We start from the raw sequence: 18,370 nt of genomic DNA, 5'->3' as shown, positions 1-18,370 counted from the left end.
TCACTTTTTCACACTAATTGCTGAAGCATAGATCTTCTTTTATAAAGAATTTTATTATATTTATCACTTTGTTTGTGTATATATATATATTTTTTTTTTCATAACAAAATAACAAATATATAATAAAATTAAAAAGATATAACAAAATAATAAATATAATAAAATTATACTCTTAATACACACATATGTGTGTATGTGTGTGTGTATAATATTGTTATGTTTAATGATGTCGGTCGATTAAATTAAAATTATATTTCAGATATTATATTTTAATTCTAATTAAAAGAATACATTCATGTTATAAGCTTTTCGTCGCATCTATTTACGTTGTAAAAAAAATATTTTATATCATATCATAAGAGAAATATTTATTACTGAAAGATTATTTGGATTCATAATAAACATATGAAATTCACAGTTTTTTTTTAACATAATCATAAGCTTTGCGTAAATAGCGTGTAATAACGTGAGTGAAAAATGATTATAATGAGATCTTAATGTATATTCCGTGTTCCATCACATTTTCTGCTACAAGAAGCGCGAGATAAATTTGGGGACTACGATTAAAATGAATTATTCAGTGGCGCTTGAATCGACCGCGTTCGCGCAATGGATTCGTATAATTCCTTGAGATCTGTGTTGAGATGGAGAATTCTATTTTCTTTCCTTTCTATATTATTTACATCAGCACAGTCTTTTCAACTACAGAGGCGTTAAATTGGAAGTCTTAATAAGCAATCTTAATGAACTCATTGCAGAATTATGTAACAATTGATATCTCGATGAACTATCATTTAAATAAATAACAATATCTTATTCCTTATAAATTTCTCATTATTAATTATGAAAATATTTTTTAATGAGAAATTTAAAAAATGAGCCGTTGTCAAAGTATTGTGTGTATATATATATATATATATGATATATTTTTTGAAAGATTAATAGTAATATTAAACATAATTTAGATTTTATATCATGATGTAAATGTTATTGCTGTTATCATTACTTTGCTTTACGTGCTCGCAATTTTGAATTTGTCGTGTTTGCACAGGACACGCTTAGGAACATCAATAACAGTCATTGACAACGTTGTTAAATATAGTCTGCGGTGGACAAGACACAAGCTGTAATTAGCAGGCTGTCACGATCGGCATTTGACCTTTAAACAATTTGCCAAACATGCGCATATAAAAGTCGCTATATATATAAAACCTTGTCTTAAGAATATATAAAATGTCTGTATATTTTGAGTGACGAATCATAGTTGAAAATAGCAACTGCAATATCTGTTTTTACAGCATGTTTAATCAAGGAAATTGCCGCGCAGAGATTGTATAACAATCGTGATTGAACCTGATTAACACTGCCTTCGCAATTATAGAAATTCTCTTTATCTCCTTTTCCCATCGACGTCATTCTTCTTGAGATATCTTACGCTTGGATTTCATTAGGAAATTTATACAAATCCTAGCGCGCTCCAGGATTGAATTACATTTGCATCTTCAGGCGCTTCTTAACTGTTAATTCGAAAAGCGGCGCTTTCGGTGCGGTTATCTATATCTGAGAAGGTTATTGCGATTTTTATACTCACGTATATATATAGATTTGCCCTAACTCTTTTTACTCAAATAAGATTCGTAGCCGGAATTTTAGAAGTAGAAGTAGAATCAAAGATTTGATTTAATTTTCAGCGACAATAGTGAAAAAAAACCTGACATTTTAGCTTTAGAATAATAATTTTAGGATATTTTAAAATAATAACATAATAACAGTAGTTAATATGTCCAATTTGAATATTTACGTTTGCGTGTAAAATCGCATATTTTGTTGCAATTTATTATATTGATACTAAGTTTTTTGTTTAATATAAAATATAAATCACTTAGAATGTTTTTGTTATATATTTTAAGATTTAAAATTATTAATATAAATAATAATTTATAGGAATTATTAATAATGTATATAATATAATATATATAATATAAATTAATTTCACAGTTAAAAAAAAATTCCCTAGTAAAATGTACAACTTTTGTAGAGTAATAAATTATTAAAATTTTTTTCAAACTTTTAATATTTTACATTTTTTTATATAAGCTCTTAAATAAAAACGGTACATATATGAAAGCGGTGTTTTATTAAAAAAATTAAGAAATATATATAAATTTAATAGGAAAGTATATATTGCTAATAAAATTGGAATTACAAAAATTTATTTACCGATAATTCACGGAAAAGATCTACCAATATTCGGATTGTAATTTGTTTTATTGACAGTCGCTGTATCTTCTTACGGAGTATCTACTCATCGTCTCGTCGGCGACTGAGAGATCGTTTCATACGAACGATAGCCGCCTATTTATCCGCAAGCTATAATTGGAATTTAACCTTTAGCCGACATCCAAGAGAGAAAGAGAGAGAGACAGAGAGAGAGAGAGAGAGAGAGAGAGAGAAGTCGACCTATTTAACAAAACTTCTTTCTTTAGTTTATTTTCTTGAATTTCTTGAACTATTGCGTAAAATTCAATCATATTTTTTTTTATAATATGTAATTAAATCCTGGTCCCTTTAATGATTGTGAACGAAGCAAAAATTTTTGGCAATCTACGCATTATTTTCAAATAATCCAGTGTAAAAAAACGTAATTCGAATAGATTTTATAAAATCTTAAATGATTATAAAATGATTTTATAATTATTTAATAATTATTTAGGAATAAAAATAGCGATTCTTATTCACACTGAATTTAATTAATTAAATTTTCATAAAATAGAGAATTATTAAAATTTTCCTCATATTTTATACGTATATTATTTCCTTTCATAAGGCAATAATACTTCTTAAATGTCTATAAAAAATAAGAATAATTTATTAAAATATTTAAAAATTATTTAGTACTAAATAGCATTGCTTATAATAACAAATTTTATACATTTGTTTATATTTATACATGTATATATATTTTTATTTAATGTAGAGTTATATATTTATATTATATATATATATATATAATATAATATAAATATACATATATAATATATACTTAAATATATATATATATAATATATACTTTATTGATAGTAAAAATTATTCTTTTCGCACTATATAAATATTGTAGTATGAAACTTGAATAATTTAAAACCTATAAATCTCTTCAATATAATGCAGATAACTTTATTATGTATAGATACGAGAAAAATTTTAATCTTTCAGATTATTTAAGAGTATATTAATTCTATATTTATTAGTATAAATAAAATGAGTACCATATTTATAATATTATTTCAGAAGAGATAAATGTTTTATTGTTTTGTTCATTTCCTTAGTTTTTATGTTTATGATTTTATTGCTCCTGTATTTAATCATATGTTCCTTAAAAAATCCTTATCTAAAAGATATGTATATCATAAAAAAGAAAAGTTTTATTAGAAATTTTTCATAGTTTTAACATGTTCGTGTTTTACCAACATTAATTTTTAAAGTGACATGACTTTTTTTTTAAAGAGATTATTTATTAAAAACAAAGAGAGAGAGAAATCGAAAAATTTTTTTATATGTTTTATAATGTACAATTGATTCATATAATAATATTTATATCAGTAATTCACGCAAACTTCGTGCTGTGAGAGAAAGAGAAAATGTGAGAAAGAGAGAACCTCGACTTAACTTTGCGATTTAATATCATCCAGTGTGGGGGCCAATGAGACGTATCGCTGTCGTCGACGATGATTTGTTGAAATATAACATATGAGAGTGAAGATCACGTACATTGAAGACTTAACGTAGTACTATCTTTTTCTCTCTCTTTCTCTCTCTGACCTTCCCCCTCCCCCCTCTTTCTTTCTCTCTTTTCGGCGCGCGCATGGAATCACCGATCAAAGCAACTCTTCGGATATTAGAACTTAGCCCCTTTACGGCGCACTTTACGTTGGCGTTCCAGTTTCTACATCCTTTTCCTCCTCTTTCTCCTCCTCGTGTTCCTTCTCTTTGCTGGCGGAAGCGCCGAATCGGATTAGTACCATAATTCGGTCATTTCCAATTGGCGGAAACCGAAGCTGACACTTTCGCGTGTTTACCAGCAAGTGCCGATAATTTATGAATTCACGGTATATCGCGGTCAGTGGGTGGGAATGTTTTCCGGTGTTCTGCATTAACGGCTCATTACGTTTGGACCAATTTTATTAAACGCTTGTTTACGTAGGGCATATACTTTTTCTCTTAACAAGATTAATTTGCCTAATGGAAATTTTAGGTAAAATAAAGCACTAGTTTAGGACCAAATCGCAATTACAAAGGATTTTAATTTTTTTATGATATTAATTATAAATTTAATTAAAAATTAAAAATTTTTGTTTACCACAAAATATATCTCTAACGTTCATTTTCTAAAAGTTTTGAAAAACTAAGAGAACACATTTATATGTGCAAATTCATGATCCTCTCCCGAATGTGGGCGGATCGAAGATATGGATCATATTTGGAAGAAAAGTCGTTAGCAGCGGCTGGCAGTTGGCCAGTATCCGTTTCCAAGAATGTAACAGATTTGTCACGACGCCGGAGGTGGAGAAGATAATCGTATGTACACTTATCCGATTCATTCGAAGTAAAAGCAGCCCTCCTCCTTTTGATTCTCTTTGCCTCTTGACTTTGGATGACACAAATTTCAGAAAGCCAATTATTATCGATAATCCCTGTCCGTTAAAAGATCGATCTATGCTTTACGTACCTATTTCGCAGGTAGGAGCCATCTTTTTAAATGTAGTAATTTTCACTCGGCTCTTAAGAGATTTGTTCGAGTATTCGGTACGCTCATCAATCATTCGGAATACGTGTGCCAGAATATGGTATCAGTGAAGGAACGCGATCCGACTTCTAGCCAACTTCGAAAGGCTTTTAAAATCTTTCAGGATAAAGAATTGAATAGGATTGGATTTATAAGTACATTATTATAACTTGAATGATTACTTATATTATAATTTGAATTATTACTTGTGTGAAACTTTCTGCGATGTTTTTGCGATATAATCATTGTTTATTACTAAATGTTAATAATTAGATAAAAATATGTTGTACTCTTTTTAACATTATGAAATATTAAATTTTTGAAATATTGGAATTTTTGTTGATTTTCATCTTAAGAACTTTTTCTACTTGAAAAATTTTTACGATAAATTTTTTACTTTGAAATAGATTTCTCATTACCAAAAATTTTTTGAAAAAAACTAAGAAAATATTTTATACCAAAAATATATATACAGAATTTTTAGCGACTTAAATATCAATGATATAAGTAGATAATAAAACTTCATTCGGTTAATCTCAGGTTGACTTTTCATTACCAGAACTTTAATTCTGGTCGTACTTGGCAAAAAATTCAATTTTTTTAAGTTGAAAAGTTGTATAAGGTAATGTCTTCATTCAACATTTTTGCTACAGAAAATTTATTCTGAATTATTAGGTGTTGGAATTAATTCGTAGCGTTTTACAAGTGATGGGAAGTACTTTCATTAATGTATTTTTTAATGCTCATGTGAAATAAATAACATTCTTTCATTAAAAACGCTACGAATTAATTCCAACACCTAATATATGTACTTAAAGTACATATATATATATATATCTACTTTACTATTCATAAATATAATAAAATTAGGTATTTTTTTTCTGGTTAGATATTTTCTCAAAACGGTCAATTATCAACAAGTAAATACTAATTCTTTATACTAATATTAATTACCTTTTTGTCGAACATATTTTAAATTTAATTTGCGATTGTCTATTGGCACTATAAATGGGACAACGCAACAGAAATATACACATATATAATGTTTGATTGGAATTATTAATCACTGGAATCTATACCGTCATCCTCGTTTATGATGGAACAGCGATGTACCACAGTAATAGTGGCGATGGTTGCTCATTAGAAAACCGATAGTTTGGTTATGAACATGATAGGCTATAGGTGACGATGATTTCCATCGATAATAAAGTACGTATCGCGAGATGATTGCAATTGATGATTTAATTATTTATAATATAATATTCAATAAAAGCATTCAATAAATGTATATTTTTGTAATATCTACTGTTGAATACTTCGTCAATTATATTTTAAATTAAACGTTTGTTAATTTTACAGAAAAATTAGTTACAATTATTTGATAAAGAAAATTATCTAAAACAATATTAATTAGAATATTTAATTATCTGAAAAATATTCTCTTTATTTATGTATATATCTTAAATAATTGTTTTTTTGTTACGAATTTTATTTTGTATCAAAAAGATATTCAAGATAAAAAAAGTGCATATTTTATACAAAATAAAATTTGTAGCAAAGAAAAACAATTATTCAAGGTATGTATATAAATAAAGAAAAAATTTCTACAATCATTAAATATTTTGATTAAATTGTGCTGGAAAATTTTCGTTATCAAATAGCTGTAATTTTTTTACAAAATTAACAAATATTTAACTTAAAGTATTATCGACAAAGTGCTTAATAATAAATATATTATAGAAACATGTATATAGTAAATAATTAAAGCATTTGTAGTAATCTCGTGACATATACAAATGGAAATCATCGTCATATAAACTTATATAGCTTATGTCCTCTTCGTTAAATAATTATAATTTATAATTATAATTTGTAATTGCAAGATAAAGAAGTTTTTGCCTCCAATTTTATTATAGTAGTATAATGCTTATATTGACGTATGCAGATATTATTAGAATGCAATAAAGCATAAATCATCTGGGACATTATTTATAACTTTATCGTTTCCTTCTGTTTTCATAAGATTTTCGGGTTCTTCACAGTGTCGCATTAGGGGACGCGCTAGTTCGCTTATATAAATGAAAGTGTGACTCAACAACGCCAAGTCTTGAGAAAACAATTACAAATAGACCCGATCTGCAAAGTAAACTACAGTTTTCTGTACACATTGTATGACAATTTATGACTATTACATATTTGACCATAATCTGGACTCAAGCTTAAATATCATTTATAAGATATTGCGTAAGAGTTACGCAAAGTTACGTCTGTTGCATTTTGTTATCGGATGACATCTAATTGAAAGCGATTTGTGCCAACCAGACAAAACGAATACTTTTTATTTCATTTGTATCAAGATAAACTATTATTAAAACTTTTTTTAACATGGACTTATCTCGGCAAGTTATTGAAACGGACAGACCTTGTCTGTTGAGTATTTCGTTTTTGGATTGTGTTGGTACAAGAGCTTGTATAAATATTTATAGTACATTTGATTGGGTAGTTTTTTAAAGATAAATATTGCGAATGTTAAAAAGGAAGATTTATACGAGGTTTCCAAGGATTTAATGCATAAAGGTTTATATTAAATATTAAGTTATATGACTTCATATTATATTTTATCGTTTATTATTATTATTGTTTCTATTTCATTAAATGCATTTCATAAACTAAGTTTAATTTTTTTTATTGCAAAAAAGACTATATAATATATTGAAATATTAATCAGAAAACAATATATTGTATAAAATACTATAAAACTTATTCATTTTATAGCTTAATTATTAGTATCGAATATTATCAACGTATAAAATATTATAAAATTATAATACGTATAAAAGGTTACATATTATCAACGTATATTATAAAATTTATTAATTTTACTGTTTAATTTATTAAGTCTCTAATTTTCATTAATTAAATGAAAACCAAAATATTGATGCTCTGATATAAATTTTTTTTATCTTTTTCTAGTATGAGAGTCTTTCATATTAAAAAATATTTATACACCCAAATTAATTTTAAAATTAATGTAAATATTATATTACAAATATAATATGAATATAATACGAGTAATTAGAAAGAACAATATCTATAAATAAACATATGTGTATAAAAACACATATATTTATGTGTTTTCGTGTTTTAAATCTGGCAAACAGTATTTATATACAATTGATTCAAATTTTATATTACATTTACAAATAGATATCACGTATAATGCGTCTTCGACCAAGTTTATTTTTTTGGTACAACCACTTCGAAAGAAAAGAAATAACAGCTGTTTGTGCTATTCAAAGTTCACTAACCAACCACGAGAGAAAGAAAAAGAAAGAGACAGAAAGAAAGAGGATGTGCTTCTTCATGATATTTTTATCTTGCGTATTATAGCGTAATTAAAAACAGATTTACTGCCACGATGCTAAAAATTATGAACGCTTACTGAAAGTATAATAATGTTGATTACAATCTTCTTTATTTACTAAATGTATCAAGTATTTGTACCAGAAGAAATTATATTTGTGAATACGTTTACAAATCCAATTTGACACATATTCAAGTTGATACATATTCTTTTTTGTACAGTAAAATAAATACTTGACCTAAAGAAAAAAACAATTGTGTCCAATACAACAGTCAGCGTTGATTCAAGAAAAAAATTTAAAAAATCAGAAGAGATGATAGAAGCAGTGATATTACTGACCTTTTATTCACTTTTGTCATGAAAGTGTGACTAGCTTTGTTTATATAATATGTAGTTCAATTAGAGTGCCAAACTTAATCGAGAAAACGTAACAATGTGACTGTTAGTAAAAAAAATTCTATTAAATCCATTTTCTCTTTTAGAACAGATTCAAAAGCGCTCAAATCTAATTGTAAGATTAATTTCTTTATAAAATTATATAATTGTTTTGTTTTCATGTTACAATTAAATTATTTACAAAATTCTTTTTAAAGAAAAAATAAATTATAATATTACTAAGGCCTACACTATAGTCTGATTAAAATTATTGTACTTAATGTGCTACATATTTTAAAAATAAAATTAAAAGAAAAACTATTTTTATTTCTTATTTATTGTTAATATTATTCTTCAATCATTAGATTTCTTTTGTATAAATTCACCGTCAGAATTATTAATGTCGTTACTAAAATCTATTTATGCTTGTCTTTTCCAATTATAGTGGATATCATATTTAGCAGTCATTGAGCAATTAAAGGCATGCAATATGCTGCGATAACGATAACAATAATTCGATAATTCGTGCCTCTGGTTTCAACCTCCTTTTTTGCAACAAATGATCTCGTTTTGCGGCCGATAGATTTCCGGATCTTACTTTCTCGTATAAATAGCATAACGATAAAAACTTGCCCGAATTTGCCGTTGGCGCGAAATGACAAAAATTTGGGAGTATGCCATCTCGGGATGTAAAACTTTTGCATGGCAACGACATACCATTATCATGAGTCATTTAATGCGTTTCAGTAATTAGAATGAAATGTTCAATCTTAAATCGTATGTAATAAAGTGCATTCTTACTTTTTGACATCAAAATAAACTAGATATTTTTCTAAGGGCATCACTGCAGTACTTTTATTTTAAAAGCTATCATATTAAAGCTATTGATTGTCACAATTATCTTAAGCAAACGTATTTTTGTTAACTAATTTTTTCACAATCGTTCAAATGTTTTTTAACGGATTTAAACAAATATACGATTAAAATCGACGATCGAAGGTTGTTAATAATTTCGCTAGACACTTCGGCTACACATCTCGCGATACGAAAATAGCAAGGACAGCTCGTGACGAGTCTGCCCGAGACCCACGCTAATTCGCGTGCTAAAATAAGAATAGCAATCTTTATTTATAGTTAAGTACGATAGGTCAGATTGTCGCCTTCATGGCAAATCAGATGGCTCCCCGATGCACATAATTATGATGCACTTTACGCATTACGATGTAATATGTAAAAAAAAGTTTTCTATTTCTCATTTATAAGTATTAAAACTCATTTTGTGTTAACTTATCTAATAAAACAAAAAACAAGTCTCTTTTATGTATACACTTTAAAGTAGTCTTTTATGATATGTTTAACGTGTCTTTGATAATTTTATAACATAGATTAATGTTACGTATAATATATTAATTTCATATAAAAATTTATATGAAACCACATTTCTATGAATTTTCCTTTGTTATACACATTAAATATTTCTAAGAATGTTTTAAAAACTGACAATACAATGTGAAAGCATAAATAAATTAGCAGAGATATTTTTTCATAATCATACAATATTCTATTTGAAGTATTACGTTCTAGTCTTTCTCTTAAATCCAATTTCTTCATCTCTAAATACGTCGTCGATTTTTACGAGATATCTTCTAAATATCTTATAGACAAATAAGATATCTGGGAATATCTCTTGAATAAAGTTATAGATAACTTATCTAGAAGAAATTCGGCATTAGTCTATCAGACAGCGCTCTGTATTCCGGAAGATCGATGGAATGAAAAGGAACATAATTCATAAGATATAATACATGCTGTCCAAGGATATGTGTAATTACAAGAACAGCCTAGCGTCGACTCATGTCGAACAGACTAATTAGCATGTGTGTTCACGATCTGAATTACGGACGTTATACGTGTCACCTAACGCATTATTCCAGAATAGAGTGAATCATCTAATACGTCTTTAATGAGCAGATTCAACGGAAATTGCTCATAAAGCAGATTATAGGAATTCAAGAATATTCACTTATATTTGTTTGGATTTCGCTAGAGGTATAAAAAAAGTAATACCATGTAACTTATATGTCGATGCTTAAGGCTTTAATGCTGTTAGAATCGTTTTCTGTATATAACGTTGTTAACTCTGATTTAATATATCAACGTCATTCATAAAACATTGCTAGAGAGACAACGCTACGAATATCAATAATTACATCTCAAATTTCCCGTTTTATATAGGTTTTTTTATTGAGAGAGAGAGAGAGAGAACTTTCTTTCTCGCTTTCATCAAGTTTCAAACATATATTAAATGTACACTAATTTAACACTATAGAAAAAAAAACAGAGCTTTATCTTAGAAAAGTGTAATGCTTAGCTTAGTAATAACTTATTCGGAAATTGATTTAATGAATAATTATATTATATTTAAAATTATTTTATTTAGACGTCTGTTAATTTTATATTGCTGTTTTAATACAATCCAATGCACTTAGTGCTCTTTTGTAATCCAAAGATTTATTAATTATTTCTAGACTTTGTGTTGCTATAGTTGTTCTGATTTAAAAACAAAGGTTATATTAGGTTCGCTTATCAAAACATAGAAAGGAATAATTGGAGAAGATTTATTTAGAAATATTTTCAAATGTTCTAAGAGGTGGGAAAAATTTATCTCAAGATAAATTTGTCTTAAATTCGACAAATAACGAAGACGCATGATACGCTTCTCCTGGACATCCTGAAAAATCGATGTAGCCAATCCCGTGGAAGGCCTGATATTCTCGTATCGGCAATCTTCTCTGAAACATCTATACTCGCTGAAGAAGAATTATACTCTCGGATGGTTCCGGGTCCTCCTTGGTTTTCGTCGTTGTCCTTTCGCAGGAGCAATTGGTTGGAAAAGCTTCCGGCAACGGAGAAGGACGAGTCACCGCTGGCGATGATAACCCAGTAACCCATATTCCCGTGGAACGAGTCGATGGTGGGAGCGAGCTGGTGACGATGGTGGGTAGTCGAACGCTCGACCGTTCTATTGAAAAGAGAAATGGAGACTCGTTGTGACCGATTCAAACGCAAATCTCATCCTCTCTGTGTCCCTTTTTGCCTCTCTGTTATTCCCCATTTTCGACAGGTACAGCTGTACCCAGTTAATCCGAATAACATTCACACTGGTACAATCAGTCGCAACAGAGGAATTAAAATCGATACCGGTCACGGTGATAATGGCCCCCTCCGATCATGCGTATGGCTATTATCACCTGATCCTTATCATCGTAACGAGGACAAACCGTCGAGGTAAGACCGGGTCGACGCGGGCTTCGTTCGCGAAACTGTGCGCCATGTTACGCAAGTCTCAACTCAGCCTCCCCTAGCGGAGTGCGCAAGGCTCGGCCGCGGGAACGACGCTGGAGAAGAAAATCGGAAATGAGCACGGAGCGTAGTAAATAGTAGCTGTATATTGCAGTTTACGTCATGATTAATGAGAATTGTGTTGTTCTCAGTTGGCACATCATCGTTGAACTTGCCGATGTTGGATCTGGGTTGCTTGTAGCAAGGAGCGCAGTTACCTAGGAATTTTAAGAAAGTTGCAAGTTAAACAAGAAGAGATGTATTATACATTTAATGATAAACTGCCGATTATACAGTCGTCGTGATTTTGTACATCATTCTGCGTGCGAATATGAAAAATTCGCACTTCTGAAAATATTCATAAAATTTATTTTTCTCTCGCTGCGAGAAATTCGCAATATATTTCCACTAACACCAAAACCAATGATATCCCGCTAAAAGTCTGAAAGATCAATTTAGTAATCCTATCCTTGTTCTCGAATAGTGAAGAGTTATTTTGATATTATTTGCATTATTAGAATTATTTAAAAGTGTTAATGACAGTGTGCTTGTATATGTATACTCAAAAGACTATAAAAATAAATAAGGCAAGAGATAAGTAAAAAATTAAAATGTTCATTTGCCTAATGGTCTATAATTTTTTTGTATTGAATAATAAAGATCTTTATAGTAAGTAAACTCCTTAATTTTTACTCTAGGCCTTGTTTATTTTTATAATTATTAGAATTATCTGTATTATATTCACATATTCTTAATATTCTGTACTTATAGGTAATTTAATATAAAAAAAAAAACAATTGAAATGAGATTAGCAGACCCCGAATGACATCGGCGGTTCTAACGTTAAAGCACAAACGACCTGCATCGAAATAAGATAAAACTATCTTCTTAGATTTGCATATTGTAATGAAGCGGAAAATATTCGTGTATCTATTCAATCTAGCGTTTCCAGAATCGTTAATTATGTCGTGTCAACTTTACATTGATTAGCACGAAGCTGTGGGATGTAGCTTTAGCGAAATAAACTTCCTTCCGACGCTATAGAAAGTTACGTTGGAACGAGGCGTTTAATTAAATGAACCGCCACCCCGGGGATGGCGAGGTAAGCCGCTCGTTTGATTAGGGTTGCACTAAAAGCGTGCGATCCCGCTTTAGTCGCTAAGATGAACGAGGTTGACGCCAAATACGATGGTGAGAGTAGCGTCCTCATACGTACATACGTATGTACGTATCATCACGTTCTTTCATTCAGAAATGTTGAATTGGTGCCGTATCTCGACTTCTAGATGAATAAAAAAATATTTCACAATATCGCGAGACACAATTCTCCGCGTCGCTGTCAAGCGCGAGGAAATTCTTTCGTTGAATATACGTATATATAAAAAGAAAGGAGAAAGGAAAAGGAAAAGAAGAGAATTCGGAACGATGCGTTTGGGCAATTTCCGCGAGAATTTATGCGGTGCATTGCGCGGAGGCACTATAGGTGCATCGCGAATTTCGATCTGAATATACGAATACCAACGCGTGACTCACTGCGTTATGAAGTAGTGTACTATTTTCAGCGTCACCCGTCGCGACGGCTTAAATGGAGGAATCTTATTCTCGCATGTGAAACAATTAACCAAGTCGGATTCTTGTAACAATAAAAACTATTTTCTTTACATTCTGAAAATATTATTTGCCATTAATATCTTACGACATCATGAATATTTGTGATTTGACTCGAGAACGCTGGGAACAGTTCTCGGGTCCTCGGACAGTATACTCGAAAGATATCCTTGCATCTCTTACGATTGTAATAGGATCACAATATTCTCAACACTATTATCCAAAAGATGTATATTCAACCGACTACACAGAACAGTAGAATACGATGGGACTGTTTAGTATCCGTCATGTACATAGTAAGTCGTTTATGTGGCTGACAACCATTTAACTATGGTTTCTCCGTTGCTACAATACGTATTCAGCACTAGTAGCCTAATTAGCGTTAATTAGCTGCTGATTTCGCGATAGCTAATTTACATGGTTGAATTGTTGCTCCAAATATCTTTTGCTTTATTTTTAGTAACTTAATAAAATGTAAAAAAATTAAAAGAGAAAGAATTTCTCCATATATTACATATTCTTTTCTCAAAAAACTCAAAGCTTAAGATAAACCACTTATTTAGGATAGTAATTTGTACCGACACAAACACAAATTTTATTTATTCAGTTTTTGCTCAGAAAGTGCAGATGTTACTTTCACAAAATAAATGATAATGAAACCCAAGTGATTATTTTATTTTATTATTCATTGACAAATATTCTTGTGTGTTAAAAGAACACTGTCTAATCTATAAATCTATAGTATGAAATTTAACTTAACAATGGTTATATTTGACACTATACAGTATCAATTTGACACTATATACTATCAAATTGACACGATGTAGTGTCATATTTAATTATCGTTTTAATAAAAAATAACGATATGATTGAGTAGGAACAATGGCGACTCACATTAAGTTAAAGTTTGGCACTATAGATTTAACAATGAAGGAATGAAATTTCAAGCAATATGCGTCTTCTTTTAAATATACTTGGAATCGATGTTACAAAGTCAGCGCGATAAGAGTTAGCGGTGAGACACTGGTAAAACCATTTAACACCCGTGACAATTTAATGTAGAGAATATATCCGGTACATCCATTTATACGCTGCACACTTTATTATTCTCTGGACAGAGTAATAATTTTTACTTCGCGCGCGACCCACTTTATCCGCCAGCGAATTTTTCGGAGTATTAGGCGATTCGTTCAGTTCGTTTGAATTTTTCCTTTGTGCCGATTCGCAAATTCGGTGAATTTTGCTTCTCGAAAGATGCTTCTCGAAAGATGACCCGCTATCTCTCGCTCTCGTCTTTTGCCCGCATGATTTTTCAAAGAAACGAAACGAGAAATTCCCTCGGCACGACCCCTGCAACCGTTTTCGGATGACCCAGATCTCTTGTAGTGCAGCACTGGTACGCCGGCCGTAGTGCTGCATGCTGGAACGATGCATCCGGAGACCCGGGCCGCGCTTCTATAGCGTGTACGTGCGCATCTGCAAGCCGCGTATGGGCCACACGTACGTGCAGTGTGCACGCAAGACGGGGGTGGCGCGAAATTGAATGCGACACTCGCTGCGAGGTTACTTTCTTACCGCGAGGAAAATGTATTCTGTTGGGGATGTCAAGCGAATGTCGATTTCCGGTAGGATATCTTTCGAATTTGAGGAAGCCGTAGCTCGACATTCGGGGTATCTCTGAATTATTCCGTCGGAATGGCTCGCGTTTCTTCGATGGGCAACAAGAGTAAAGCGTGTACTTTATTGTTGTACCGCGAGGAATTATGGAAACAGTGGTATGTATACAATTCTTTTTGGGTCACCTCGATGAGGAAGGAAATTGTCGCGTTTGTAATATCGTTTTTAGTGGTTATAAAGTAAATTGATTTTTAAAAAATCGATTTACTATAATAAATTGATGGGGCGCAGTAAATTGATTTAAAAAAAAATCGATTTAATATGCGGAAGTATAATGCTTTGGAATACGAACATTTATAAAATATTAATAGTAGAAATATTACTAGTTTTAGGTATTTCAAATAAATGTTAAATGTATTTTTAATTGAGTTGTACAATTAATCGATATTTAAAGAAAAGGAAAAGAAAATTATCATATTCAGGAGAAAATGTATTATATAAATTAGAAGTTTATTTTTGGCAGAAGATATCATAAAATATTGCTGGGATATTGTAGAACGTTACGAATTTTATCTCATTGGAAAATTAAATTTTGTAACGTAATATACTTAGGAAATTAATGCGATAATAATCGAGTTATTCTAACGTCGAATATAATCAATTCCAGTAATTATTCCGATTAATATTCCATAGATATGTGCTTATAATCGAATGTCACGAAATGATAAAAATAACAGTAATATATAAAAACCAGCGACTAATATTTTATAAGTCCGAATGACATCAACAATTTTGAGGACAACGAAGCGAAGAGACACTAACGTACGAAAACAAATTTCCGTGGTGGATCTGGACGATGATTTTTGTAATAATTTTTACACGCGAATCCAGAGCCTGACTCACCAGGTCAAACTTCTTTCTTTCGGTTAACGAAGAGCTATAGCTGTTCCTTATTAATGGGGGATAACCGTGCTTTTTTTTTTAATTTCACGCCGCCGGAAGGCGGATAGTTTCGTGCGACGCGTAGTGAAATTGTTTGAAAATCTAACGAGGGAATATCTGGAACGAAGCCAACCGACGAAATCGATCGGCCGGCAAGGTACATAAGCTACGCCTTTTTATTTATTTATGCTACGTGTATACGTGTACCATATACTTGCGCCTCCTGCGCGGAAGCTTCCTGGCCGACAAGTTGCGGCATTTTACGTGCGTCTACCTGGTTGGCGGCACATCGACTTCGTGTTTGCAATCGCCTTGAATTTTTCTACGTCTTTTGCCTTACTTATCAGTAATATCAGAGAGATGCTTCTCTCTCTCTCTCTCTCCTCCCTGTATATCTATTTCTCTCTCATTTTCCTTGACGATCTCTATTTTTATACCAGTACTCTTAGCGCCATTGCTTATCTATGGATAATCTGCCTAGCGGGATATTTTCTGTCTTTCTCTCAGCGCAAACATAATAAAAGCTTCTCGTAAATCCGGTGTCCGAAAGATCGATACGGTGTTCGTTTATACGAGCTCATCATCAGTTTGAGATCGTAAATCCGTGCTTGGTTTCCCTGCACGGAGCATCTGAGATATATATATATATACGTATTGAATCACAAAGTCTATAATATAATAAATTTGAAATCAATTTCTGCTTAACAAATTTCACAGAAGGTCGTTAGGAACTTTCGGTCTTTTAATTTTTTACTGGTATATCTTGATAATTTACATGTGGCACATGAAATATAAATTAAAATATGAAGTAATTTATATTGTAAACAGAAGCATCATGGATGAAATACATTTGAATAATTATGTGAATGTTTTTAAAAAAACTGAAGGTATTATAATCTTTTATTACGATTTTACAATTTTGATTAATAACAATTCAACTTTCAAGTTATATTCTGTTAATCCGAAAATGAATGAAATTTACATTCTAATAAAAATTAGTCCAATTTGCGCTGTTTGAATGTGTTGAAATTATTAATAAAGATCTTGCTTTCTAGTTAATTAAACATATAAAATTAATTTCAAGATCTTCTCATTGTTTTACAAAGAAAAGAGTAATTCAAACAATGTCGATCAGAATTAAGGAACTATGGAACTTGTCCCTAGAAAACTATTGAAATAAACGTTTTGTTATTTGTTTGAACTCTTGCGGTGCGGAAGTTGTCAGAATTTTTTTGTTTTTTCGTTTGTTACGCGCGTTTTAAAACGTTTTGTTCGATACGGACTTTGTTATTTGTAAAAAAAAGAAAAAAACTTTGGCAAGATTGTTTTTGCAGGATGTCCTGCATACGGAAATCCTGCAAAAATTATTCTCAGGGAGGGAAAGAAAAATCGACATGAAATATTCTTATCATAATAATGATTCCAGCCATTATCCCGTAGAATATCAAACGAGTTATTAATGCAGCGTCCAGGGAATTGTTCAGTTCACGGCGAGGGCGGGTACGAGCCGCTTCAGGAAATAACCACCGTCTAGTAATTTCGCGTGGTGCGACCGTTTATCAAGTCAATTTGCCGTAACGGTCGTTAGGAGCACGACAGGTTTGATAAGAATTTAAATCGATGACAAGGCGGAAGTTCGTTGGCTTACAATGGGAGAGGCGAGAGTAGGCTTCTTATTACGGTCTTCAGCGCGATAACCCTGAACTTTACTGCTCGTCTGTCGGCTAACACGGAAACCACGAGCTTCAGCTCATAGCCTGTTTCCCACATGGTTTTCGCAAAGCGGCGAAAACGGGACGGTTAAAAATAATTTGAACAAAAGGAATGCATTGGGGGAGCTTGAGATTTTAAATGCGTCGCACTCACGAGATCGACTCGCGGGGTCGTTGTCTCTTCTCTCGGATGCTTCGCTTCTTCCTATTTTCTCTTCTGCCGCTTTTCTTTGGCTCTTGTACCGTCTGCTCGGTATTACAGTTGACCGCTCTTCGTCACTATTTCTTCTTTCGTAACTTCTCTCCCATTTCTTGTCTACATTCTGTCGAGGGCCGCACCTACTGTCTATTTTTGAACGGTGACTATGTTTAGAGTTTCACTCTTATGAGAAGCGTCAAGAATATCGCGTTAGGTATGCTGGTTAGGTCTGTCTTTCTCTTTTTTGTTTTCTGTCTCTCTTTTTATCCTTTTTTTTGTTCTCTCTCTCTCTCTCTCTCTCTCTCTCTCTCTCTCTTGTGTTTTTTCTTTTCCCTTTGTAATTAGTTTACACCGAAACGTATCTTTATGCCTCTTTCTTTATACAGATCTATAAAAGAGGATTCACACACAAGAAGGGCGCTACGTAT

General features: G+C 31.3%; 1 protein-coding gene across 6 annotated transcripts in view; it reads left to right on the top strand.

Moving 5' to 3' along the window:
* slo (calcium-activated potassium channel slo) overlaps nucleotides 1-18,370 on the top strand; it is a 106,935-nt gene that overhangs the window by 21,522 nt on the left and 67,043 nt on the right. The gene's annotated exons all lie outside the window — the stretch shown is intronic.

The sequence above is a fragment of the Acromyrmex echinatior genome, chromosome 10 (assembly GCF_024713525.1).
Source record: "Acromyrmex echinatior isolate Ae372 chromosome 10, ASM2471352v2, whole genome shotgun sequence".
NCBI lineage: Eukaryota > Metazoa > Arthropoda > Insecta > Hymenoptera > Formicidae > Acromyrmex > Acromyrmex echinatior.
The sequence above is the reverse complement of the archived record's forward strand: the minus strand, read 5'-3'. Positions and strand labels throughout refer to the sequence as shown.